We start from the raw sequence: 11517 nt of genomic DNA, 5'->3' as shown, positions 1-11517 counted from the left end.
TTGGTCCGATGTAAGAGGACCTATTATCAAGAGATGCGAATGCTAGGTAAACTAGAGACACGAGGGAGACCTCTCGGGATGGATTGGCCCCGTGGCTGTGAGGATGGCAGAAATAGAAGCTGCTGTGTGTTGGAACTGACTGGAAGACTAGACACCAATACCAATGTTAGAGAAGAGATGCACGGGAGTCAACATCCAGACTGTTTGCCGCGGTCGATAAGTAGAATTGAGCGGATGGTGTCTTTTAAAAAAAATCATTTTATTGGGGGCTCATACAACTCATCACAATCCATACATACATCAATTGTATAAAGCACATTTTAACATTCATTACCCTCATCCTCAAAATATTTGCTCTCCACTTAAGCTAGTTTTCCCCTCTCTACCTGCTCCCCCCTCCCTCATGAACCCTTGATAATTTATAAATTATTATTTTGTCATATCTTACACTGTCCAACGTCTCCCTTCACCCATTTTTCTGTTGTCCATCCCCCAGGGAGGAGGTTATATGTACATCCCTGTAATCGGTTCCCCCTTTCTACCCTCCCCTCCCTCTACCCTCTTGGTATGGCCACTCTCAGCACTGGTCCTGAAGGGATCATCCGTCTTAGATCCCCTGTGTTTCCAGTTCCTATCAGTACCTCTGGTCTAGTTAAATTTGTAAGGTAGAATTGGGATCATGATAGTGGGGGGGTAGTGGAAGAATTTAAGAACTAGAGGAAAGTTGTATGTTTCTTCATTTCTACACTGCGCACTGACTGGCTTGCCTCCTCCCCACAACCCTTCTGTAAGGGGGTATCCAGTTGTCTGCAGATGGGTTTTGGGTCTCCACTCAGCACTCCCCCTCATTCACAATATTTTCTGTTTCGGGTTTTTGATGCCTGATACCTGATCCTATCAACACCTCATTATCACACAGGCTGGTGTGCTTCTTCCATGTGGGCTTTGTTGCTTCTCAGCTAGATGGCCACTTGTTTTATCTTCAAGTCTTTAAGACCCCAGATACTATATCTTTTGATAACCAGGCACCATAAACTTTCTTCACCACATTTGCTTATGCACCCGCTTTGTCTTCAGCGATCGTGTCAAGAAAGGGAGCACCATGGAATGCCAGGTTAATAGAACAAGGTGTTCTGTCATTGAGGAAGGACATGTATAGAGGCCTAATATACACCTGCTACCTTAACACTAAATCTATAAATATCTGTACATAGATCTATTTCTCCATTGTCGTATATAAATATATTTACATATGTTTGTGCCTGCATTTAGACCTCTATACATGCTATTTGCCTCACAGTTCTTTCCTCTATTCCCTTTTACTTTCCTCTTGTCCCACTATCATTTTTAACCTTCATATGGGTTTCAGTAATTCCTTTTGGTTACATTGTCCTTAACCAAGCCCTACCAAGCCTCCTACACCCTCCTCACCATCAATTTTAGATCATTTGTTGTTCCCTTGTCTCCCTAGGTTAACACCATTTCCTTTCCCCACACCTCCTCCTGTCCCATGTCCCTGCAGAACTGTCGGTCCTGTTCACAAACAAAAAATTTTTATGGCTAATCCCAGTCCATTTCAGCTCACTAATGCCTAGGATATCAATTTTCATGCATTCCTTTTTCCTTTTTAGCAACTTCAAATTTCCCTAGATTCATATTTCAATTCATTCTAAGTTCGATCAGTAATTAATGTTTGCAGCTGTTTCTTCTCATTTTCAGCATACTCCCACGAGCTGTACTCCATCCGCATCATCGGTTGACTCTACTTTGAGGGGGCAGCTCTTCCTCAGTCAAATTTTGAATGCTTTCCAACCTGAGGGGCGCATCTTCCGGCACTCTCCCTGACAATATTTGCTTCTGTCCACTACCTTGGCAGTGTCTGGCAATGTTTCTGTCAGTGGTTCATTCCTCTGAAGTGAGCAGCCTGTTTCTTCTTCGTGCTCTCTTCTTAGCCTGCTGAAACCTGTTCATGTTGGGTCATCCTGCTGGTATTTGAAATACCAGTGACACAGCTTCCAGCATCACAATGGCACATAAGCCACCAAAGTACAACAAACTGACAGGCAAGTGGTGGCCTGAGATAAGAAATGACTTTATAACAATACATTTAAAAACAAAACAAAAATGATAAAACTGATGTACAGAATTTTGTAGGTAAAAAATTATACACCAAGTTAAGAAAACTGGAAAATATTTCCAGCATCTATAACAAAGTATCGATATTCTTATTATCTAGAAAGCATTATGTTACTTTTTTTTCAGGGGAAAAGAATACATTTATTATGAGGCACATAAAATGCATATGAACTCATTACAAATAATGCAATATCATACCCATTGGGGAAAAATAGTAAACATCCATGAGGAGACTGGGTTTTCTATTTGAAAAGGCTTTCATACTTGATCTCTTAGTTTTCTAGCGCTGCAATGACAGAAACGCCCACATGGGTGGCTTTAACCAACAGAAATGCATTTTCTCCACAGTTTCAGAGGCCAGATGACCAAATTCAGAGCTCTGCCCGACGAGAAGGCTTTCTCTCTGTGTTGACTCTGCAGGAAGGGGCCCTGGCTCTTCAGTTTCTGCCTCCTGAGGCCCTAGCGATCTCCAGGTGTCTTGGCATCTATCTTCCCCCATCTCTGCTTGCTGGCTTGATTTTAATCTCTTGTCTATTTAAAGAGATGGGCCCAAGATACACCCTATACTAATCTTGCCTCATTGAATTCTCAAAAAAGAGTCCTTTTCAAATGGGATGGAGGTTGAGATGAAACAACACATGCTTGGGGAGGGAGCATTATGTTACTTTATTTAGCAGTTCCTGTGTTCCAGAAGGAGCACTGGTGGCACTGTGGGTTGGGCACGGAACTGCTAACGACAAGGTCAAACTCACCACTGACAACTATTTGAAGAGCAGCAGGTAATGACACATTCATTGCTAATACCTTTTTACAACAATGTAAACAGGCTACTAAACACCTGGAGCTCACGAGATCCACACAAGAATCAAATCTACTACATCAGTGGAAAGACATTGAGTGGAAGCTCAATATCATCAGTTCAAATAAGAGGCTCAATGAGAGGGGTTGACACCATGACTTTAATAATAGGCACAAACATAGGAACGATAGTAAGGATGGTGCAGAGTCAGAACTGATGTCCTGAGTCAGAACTGATTTGACAACCCCTAACAGCATATGCCAGAGAGTGCTTTAAGTGCTTTACATCTATATTGACGGATTCAACCCCACAACCACTTGTCTCTCACTTGTACTGTGGTGACTTGCTCTTGTGGTCACTGGGCTATGTGAAAATATTTGGAAGACAGCTACTGCAAGAGATGCAAATCTGTGTATTGCAGAGAAAGGTGACTCAATAGAATACAGAAATTATTAAAAATACTATAAACATCATGCATGTAAAATTTAGCTGAAGATAATTGAAAAATGGTTGCAGTCATGTAACAAAAGCTGCAGAAATTCAAGCGTCTCAGAATAGGACATGGCACAAAGGGTATCATTGCACTTGATCTTAGCCAAAAGGCCGAGAAGCGATAAGGGTATCATTGCTAATATCAAATGGCTCTTGGTGGAGAGAAAACAATACCAAAAAGATGTTTCATTGCGTTTTATTGACTATGCGCAGGTACTTTGGACATGTTGTCAGGAGAGATCAGTCCCTGACAAAGGAAATCATTCTTTGTCAGAGGAGACCAGCCTTCAGCAACCAAAGGGCCAGTAGTAGGCACAGCTGTACGGCGAACATATGGAAGGGTTATAGGGAAGCCATGGAGGAGGAAAGCCAGGAGAGTCTGCAACAAAGGAGTCAGACACATTGTGTGGTAGCACGCTCACCTCAGCTCCTCTTGATGGTCCATGTGGAACTGGGAGAAGAGAGGCAGCCTTGACTGTCTTGGGACATTGATAGGCAGCCATAAGTCATGCATATTCCATAGTTCCATGTGTCACAAGGTGGGTGGGATCTATATTAAGGTCCCTGAGCTCATCGGTGAGGAAACCGAATACCAGCATTGGGGGAAAGTATGAGGGGGGCTGGGTGACTCCGTGGGAAGGGAGAAAAGGAGGTCTGCTTCTATAGGGAGATGTAATAACCCATGTGCTCACCTTAAGGCAGCACAACTGTTAAGGGGAGAGTCTGTGGGAATATTTAAAGCAGGATAATGTACTTGGACTTTAACTCTAATTTACCAAAGTGGTGGCTTTCCTAGTTTACAGATTCCTCTGTTATAAGTCAGAGAATAGAGTCCTCATCATATTTCCCTCAGTGTTCGTTTCCCACAATGCTTGCTAAAGTGGAGGTTCACTGTCAAAAGCAAAGATAAGCCTTACCACCAGTGCTCCAAAGTTTGTTAAAACCTATAGTTTGTTAAAATTCACGTGGATTTTAACAAACTATGGAGCACTGGTGGTGTAGTGGTTAAGCATTGGGCTGTGATCCGCAGGGCCGGCAGTTCAAAACCACCAGCAGCTCTGAGGGAGAATGAATGAGCTTTCTACTCCTGTAAACAGTCTCGGAACTCACAGAGTTCACTTTGAGTTAGCACTTACTGGATGGCAGTGAGACAGATAACACTGAGAAGAATGGGAACTCCATTGGTCTCATGCAGCACCTGAACATAGGCCAAGAGGCAGGATGAGAAGATTTGGGGAGCAAACAATGAATGTGGGAGAGGGGAGGTAGGAGAGAACAGTAGAACTGATTGAGATGCTGTATATACAACTTTAAAAAATCATTTTTGGGGGGCTTGTACAGCTCTTATCACAATCCATACATCCATCCATTGTGTCAAGCATATTTGTAAATTTATTGCCATCATCATTTTAAAAACATTTGAGCCCTTGGTATCAGTTCCTCATTTTATCCCCTCCCTCTCTGCTCCCCTCTCCCTCATGAGCCCATGATAATATATAAATTATTATTTTTTCATGTCTTACACTGACCGATGTCTCTCTTCGCCCACTTTTCTGTTGTCTGTCTCCCAGGGAGGGGGTTATATGTAGATTCTTTTAATCGGTTCTCCCTTCCCTCCCACCTTCTTTCCACCCTCCCGATATCGCCACTCTCACCACTGGTCCTGAGGGGTTCATGTGTCCTGGATTCCCTGTGTTTCCAGTTCCTATTTGTACCAGTGCACATCCTCTGGTCGAGCCAGAATTGTAAGGTAGAATTGGGATCATGATAGTGGGAGGGAGGAAGCATTAAAGAACTAGAGGAAAGTTGTATGTTTCATTGTTGCTACACTGCACCCTGACTGGCTTGTTTCCTCCCTGAGACCCTTCTGTAAGGGGATGTCCAGTTGCCTACAGATGGGTTTTGGATTCCCATACACTTCTTTTTAAAAGCAATTTATCCATGAAAGTATACGATATGTAAATACTGTGTCAAGAAAACGACTTAAAAAAAGATTTAGAATGAAACTCGACTTGACCCATGAGTGAAGGAGAAACAGTTGTTGCTTAGGGAGCATTGAGTTTATGTTAATGGTGGTGGAATATTTTGGTAAAGGATTTCAATAATGAAGGGTATAATTAATGACACTGAATTATACATGCAGAGGTTGTGGAATTGGAAAATGTTTTATTGTGTATATTTTTGCCACAATTAGAAAAATAATTACAGGAATAACAGTGATTACAAGGAAGAAGAAAACTTTCAAGAACTGAATGTGGTTTAAAAAAAAGAATTGACTGTGGTGATAATTGTACAACTCTTCTTGACATGATTGACTTACTGAATTGTATGACATGTGGATGAAGTGCTAATAAAATTGTTTTTCAAAAAAGACATGCATGTGTTTCATTAGCCGTTTGGACTGTTTCCATGTGTCTTTGCCTTCTTCACTCTTCTGTGCTCTGGGCAGGAAGAGACGAATTGTCCCACCTCGGATGGCCCTCACAAGCTGTACAACACCAGGCCCTACTCACCAAAATAGGATGTAGAACATTTTCGTGGTGGATTATGCGATGCCACTAGGCTTTGATGTCTTCTGAGATTCATCCCCTAGTAGTTTTACCTGGATAAATGGCTAGTACTATTCCAGAAGAGTTGGGGATGACGATTCCCAACCCACCTCCTAGATCACACTGTCCCGTACTGCACTGTTTGCTCTCGTGATCTCAAGCATAGCTGTCATGCTGGGATCTCCCTTCACCACTGCCCAGGAGATTCCCTAACCTTCTACCCAGTGATGGTCTCCTGGTTTCTGTATTCATGTCTTCCTCTTTCTTGCCTTATCCACATGTCTACATTCTATATGGAATGGATTCTCTCGGAGCTTCCTGAAAAGGGAGTTTTATTTTTTTAGGATTTGCTCTTCTGAAAGTATCTCATTTTCATGTGTTTCTTGATGCATAATTTATCTTGATATGAAAATTTAGGAACTAAATAAATTTCCCACGTTTGAAAGCATTGTCCATTGTTTTCTAGTTCTCAGTGCTGCCGTTGAGAAGCTCAAAGCCCTTTTGATGAATGGTCCTTGGTGATCAGTAATTAAAATTCTCTGTGGGAGAATGCTCTCTGGAAGCTTATAGGATCTTCCTTAGACCTGTATAATGGAATCTCACGATTATGCTGTGGCTATTTTTCCATCCCAGGGCTAGACCATCACTGGAACCCTTTAATGACAAAATCTATGTCCTTACATTCTGGAAAGTATTTTCCCATCTATGTTCTTTATTTCTAGGACTCTTGACTTTTTTAATTGGAGGTGTTTTTTCCAAGTCTAGGTCCTTGACTTTTTTTATTGGAGGTGTTTTTTCAAATTGAAATTTTATTATTATATATTTCAGATGTTCCAGGTAAACATATGCAAATCATTTATATTCTTACATGCTTTCAGATGCTTCGGAATGTGATTAAAGATAGACAATTCAAATTTCACACTGAAAGCTTGACCTCAACTAAACATAATTATTGTTATTATTTTACTTATTGAGGCCCCTTATAGCTCCTATCACAATTCATACATATATCCATTTTCTCAAATACATCTATACATATGCTGTCATCATCTTTTTCAAAATATTTTCTTACTACTTGCACCCCTGGCATTAACCAGATCAATTTCTCCTTTTGTTATGGGTATATTCAGTTATTTTACACCAATATCTGTTAGGTAGTATATTTCTAGAAATTGGTCCATTTTCTGGAGGTTTCCTAATGTGTTGGACTGCAGTTTTTTATACTATTTTGTATTCTCTTTTTAAATATCAGTTGATTCTCTTGTAATGTCCCTCATTTTATTTCCTACTCAGGATATTTGCATCTATCCCCTTTCATTTCTCCTGTGTGCTCTAATCAGACGTGCCCCCTCCCCAAGCTGTAGCCCCAGTGCTGTCCTCTGAAGTGTATTGTTCTGGGGGCTGGGGGAGTTGGGGTGTTTGTCCACATGGTTGGGATTGGGATTGGGTCTGTCCCTGCAGAGATCTGAGGGGCCTGCCCCAATCCCAACTGCGTGGACTCCTGCCCCTTCACCTAGAAGAATTTACTTCAGAGGACGGCACTGAAGCTGCAGCTCCGGATGAGTGACATGTCTGACCAGAGCACACGGGAGCAAATGAAGGGGGAAGAAGAGAGAGTGAAGCACATCCTGGCCCACCAATCCTTCAGGACGTTATTCCTGCTCAGAGCAGCCAATCCACAGAGAAGACCATATGGCCAACCCCAGTATGAGACACGATATCCCTCACTGACTCATAGCCCTACAGTGGACAACACTGGAGACACAATGTGGGAATTGCACCCGAACTGATCCCTGTATTCCTCCTAAGGTGAAGCTGGTGGTTTTATACTGTTGACCTTGTGGTTAGCAGCCCAAAGGTTAACCCCTACTTCACCCAGCTCCTTAGTCCACCAGAACCTGAACTGGGTATGAGAAGTAGGGTGTAGACTACTGCTTTCCTATCAGCTTTCTCTGTGGCAGTACATTTTGAGGTCAAGTTTCATGGTGTAAAATATGTGTCTTTAAGCTCATAGCCTTTGTCAATAATTGTCTCCTTTAGAGTCCAAATATAATGATTAGTGTCCCCATCTTAAGATGTCTACAGAAAAAAATATTGTCTACAGGCCATTCCGACCTCCCCCTGTACCCATGAGGATTCATGACACTCTTGTAGGGTTTGACTGGTTTCTCTTGATCCCTCCTTGAGGGCTCGAAGCCGAGTCTTCCGAGTCTTCCCCATTAATGTGGACATCAGCCTTCCTTCACTCTCTAGAGCTGGGCTTGTACAAGATTGACGTCTTTGGGTTATGCGGTTCAATAAAGCTCATGGTAGTGTTATGAATGAGGGCGAAAAGAAACAAGAGAGACATCGTAGTCTCTGAAGTGTCCAGGTCACGTCTGCCACAAAGAGTTCCGTATTGTCCTTTCTCACTGCTTGTCTCCTGTTACCATCTGCCCTACTGCTGGGGCCTGCTGCAGAGAACAGTGTCGTCTAGTTCTCCCTTTCCCTGCCAATGAAGCCCCGCCTCCTGCCCATGAGATTTCGTAAGTTGCTGACTAGTGGGTTTGTCTCATGGCAACCTTATGTATGAACTGTTGCCCAGTCCTATGCCCGCTTCTTTATGGTTCGTAGGTTTGCATACATTGCTGTGGCTGTTTTGTCAATTCTTTCATCGGGGTGTCCTTCATTTCATTGGTCATCTACTGTGGCAGTGACATAATCTGTCAACTTGCAAAGGGGTGGAGTCTAGCCTGGCAATCAGTTCATAGCCAATGAGGCCTCAGTGTGGGCATGGCTTTCTCCTGAGGATTCTGGGAACTCCTGCCTTCCTCGCTGGAGGTGACACACACATACTTGTTGGGAGACATTCCTGATGACAAGCTGATTGAGCCAGAGCCATGGAGGTGGAAGAGCCACATGGAGACCCATGCTTGTGCTGAGATGCTTCCACTGCCACTGGATCCACAAGACTTCCCACCCACTGGCCTGCCATCTTCCTGCATATAGCATCATTATATGTGTTTTGTGAGTCTGAAGAGGAACTTATAGATTTATTTATTTTTTTAAACGTTTTATTAGGGGCTCATACAACTCTTATCACAATCCATACACATACATACCATCAATTGTATAAAGCACATCTGTACATTCTTTGCCCTAATCATTTTCTTTTCTTTTTTTCCCTTTTCTTATTTTACATTTTATTAGGGAACTTATAGATTTATATAGGGACTAATATCAGATTTATGGACTTGATCTGTATTGGGCTGGGATATTTTCTCAATGCTCAATTGCTCTGGTATATAAAGTTATTTCTTATAACCATGAGTGTCTATAATTTTATTTCTTTAGTCTACCACAGACTAACACAGTGTCATTATACAAGTTCGTGAGTCTGAAGAGGAATTTATAGATTGGCATTGGACATCAGGACTAATATAGTACTTATGGACTTGATCTGGACTGGGCTGGGCTGGTTTTTTAATATACAATTACTCCTTTATATAAAGCCCTTTCTTGTACACATATAAGTTTCTATGAATTTGTTTTTCTAGTCTACATGGACTAACACATCTACTTTACTAAACAAGATATTCTCTTTCCTGATGATGTATCCAAAGTTAAAAAAAAGAGAAAGGTTTAATATGGAAAATAAATTAAAAAAATTTAAACATAATAAAATAAAAACTGCCTCATAGATAACAAAAACACCCCAAACCCTTCAGATTTCTTAACCCTCAGATCTAAATATTGGTTTGAGTGGCTAAACAGGAGGGAAGTAAAACTAAAGTAGCATTGGAGTCTTGAATAACATACAAGTTCATTTGAAACAAACAAGCAAACAAAAACCAAGAAACAAAGTAAGTGAGTGGAGGTCTCACCATCTTCACATCTAAGAAATATCCTGGTTGTATTTTGTCTAAGATTGTTTGCTTATTCTTTTGACAACCCATGGTGCATTAAATATTCTTTTCCAACTTTACATTTTGAATACATAAACCCTTTTGTCTTTCTTTTTCATTATCCAACTTTCACATGCATGCAAGGCCATTGAAAAGACCATGCTTAGGTCAGCTGTACTTTAGTGTGGTAGTCTGGGTAGACTAGAGAAACAAATCCACGGAAACTCATATATATGTATAAGAGAGAGTTTTATATAAAGGGCAAGTGTACATTAAGAAAGCATCCCAACCCAGTGCTGTTTAAGCCCATAAGTTCGACACTGATCTACAAGGTCCTCCTCAAGCACACAAAACACACACAATGATGCCGACTACAGGAGGAAAGCCGAATCAATGAGCGTGTAAGCATCTCAGCACTGGCAGGGATCTCCACACGGCTGCTCCAGCACCCAGAGCTGCCACAGGGTAGGTCCATGTGGCTTCCCCTCAGGGATGTGTCGCAGGAAATGAGCTTTGTAAGCCGAGGCAGAGAACTAGCTAAGGCAGATGCAGACTGATCCGACCATCAGAGAACCAGAGACAAGACAGGTGAGGCTCATCAAGCCATTTATCTCTCTGCCTTTCAATTAATCCCACATGTGTTTGATGCCACCAGAAGCTAAAATCTCTCAACATTTAAAAATCAAAACCAAGCAAGCAAACCGGAACCAAAGCAGTCCAGGGACAAGAATAACAACACAAAGTCTTCCCAAGAAAATTCCTCTTTATCTTTTAGTTACAGTAAAGATTTCATTTAACCCATTCTCTATGCTCTCCTGGACCCCCGGTGGTTACAAGTTGGGCTGCAAACCATGAGATCAGCAGTTCAAAACCACCAGCTGCTCCTTAGGAGAAAGATGGGGTGTTCTACTGTAGACAGGCACAGTCTTGGAAACTCACAGGGACAGTTCTACTTTGTCCCACAGGGTCGCCTCGGGTCGGCATCCCCTCGATGGCAGGGAGTGAGCATGCTCTCTCCTAACTTGGACCCTACTCTTTTAGCTTCACCTCTACCACACCTCTCTTTGTAGTTGACCCTTTCAGGACTTAGTCACTTCCTCCACCATGGTCTCACCAGCCTTCTAGCCTTTCCATATCCCGAGCTCACCACTTGGCACCTTCCCTGCTTCCTCACCTGGAAGAATCCTACAAGTTCTTTAGATATAAACTTAAAGCTCATTTCTTCTAGGAAGCCTTTCCTAGATACGATGTTCTTCCTGGGTCCTACTGTAATTTCTTGTACTAGGCACATGGCACAGCAGTTATTTCTTTAATTATCTTCCCGAGCTGTGAGCTCTTCATGAGCGGTACCTTTTCTGTCCTACTCCCCTTTTGTATGCCCAGGGCCCAGAAGAGATCTGGCACATTGTGGATGCTCAGAGAATATTTGAATCAATGCCTGAGTGCATCCCCTCTAATCCCTAACTCCCTGTGCTTTTACTCCTCTGTCCACCCTTCTATCCACCCCTGATATTTTCCATCCTTCAGAGCTGCCATGGTGACCTCCAGAATCTCTCTGATCTGATTACTGATCACCCAAGCCCACTGAATCCAGCTCCGAACTCTTTTTCTTTGATAATTGCCATAGCTGCCTGCTCTCATGTCATTGCCACCATCT

This window comes from Tenrec ecaudatus, chromosome 9 (assembly GCF_050624435.1).
Source record: "Tenrec ecaudatus isolate mTenEca1 chromosome 9, mTenEca1.hap1, whole genome shotgun sequence".
Taxonomy (NCBI): domain Eukaryota; kingdom Metazoa; phylum Chordata; class Mammalia; order Afrosoricida; family Tenrecidae; genus Tenrec; species Tenrec ecaudatus.
This window is presented reverse-complemented; position numbering follows the sequence as displayed.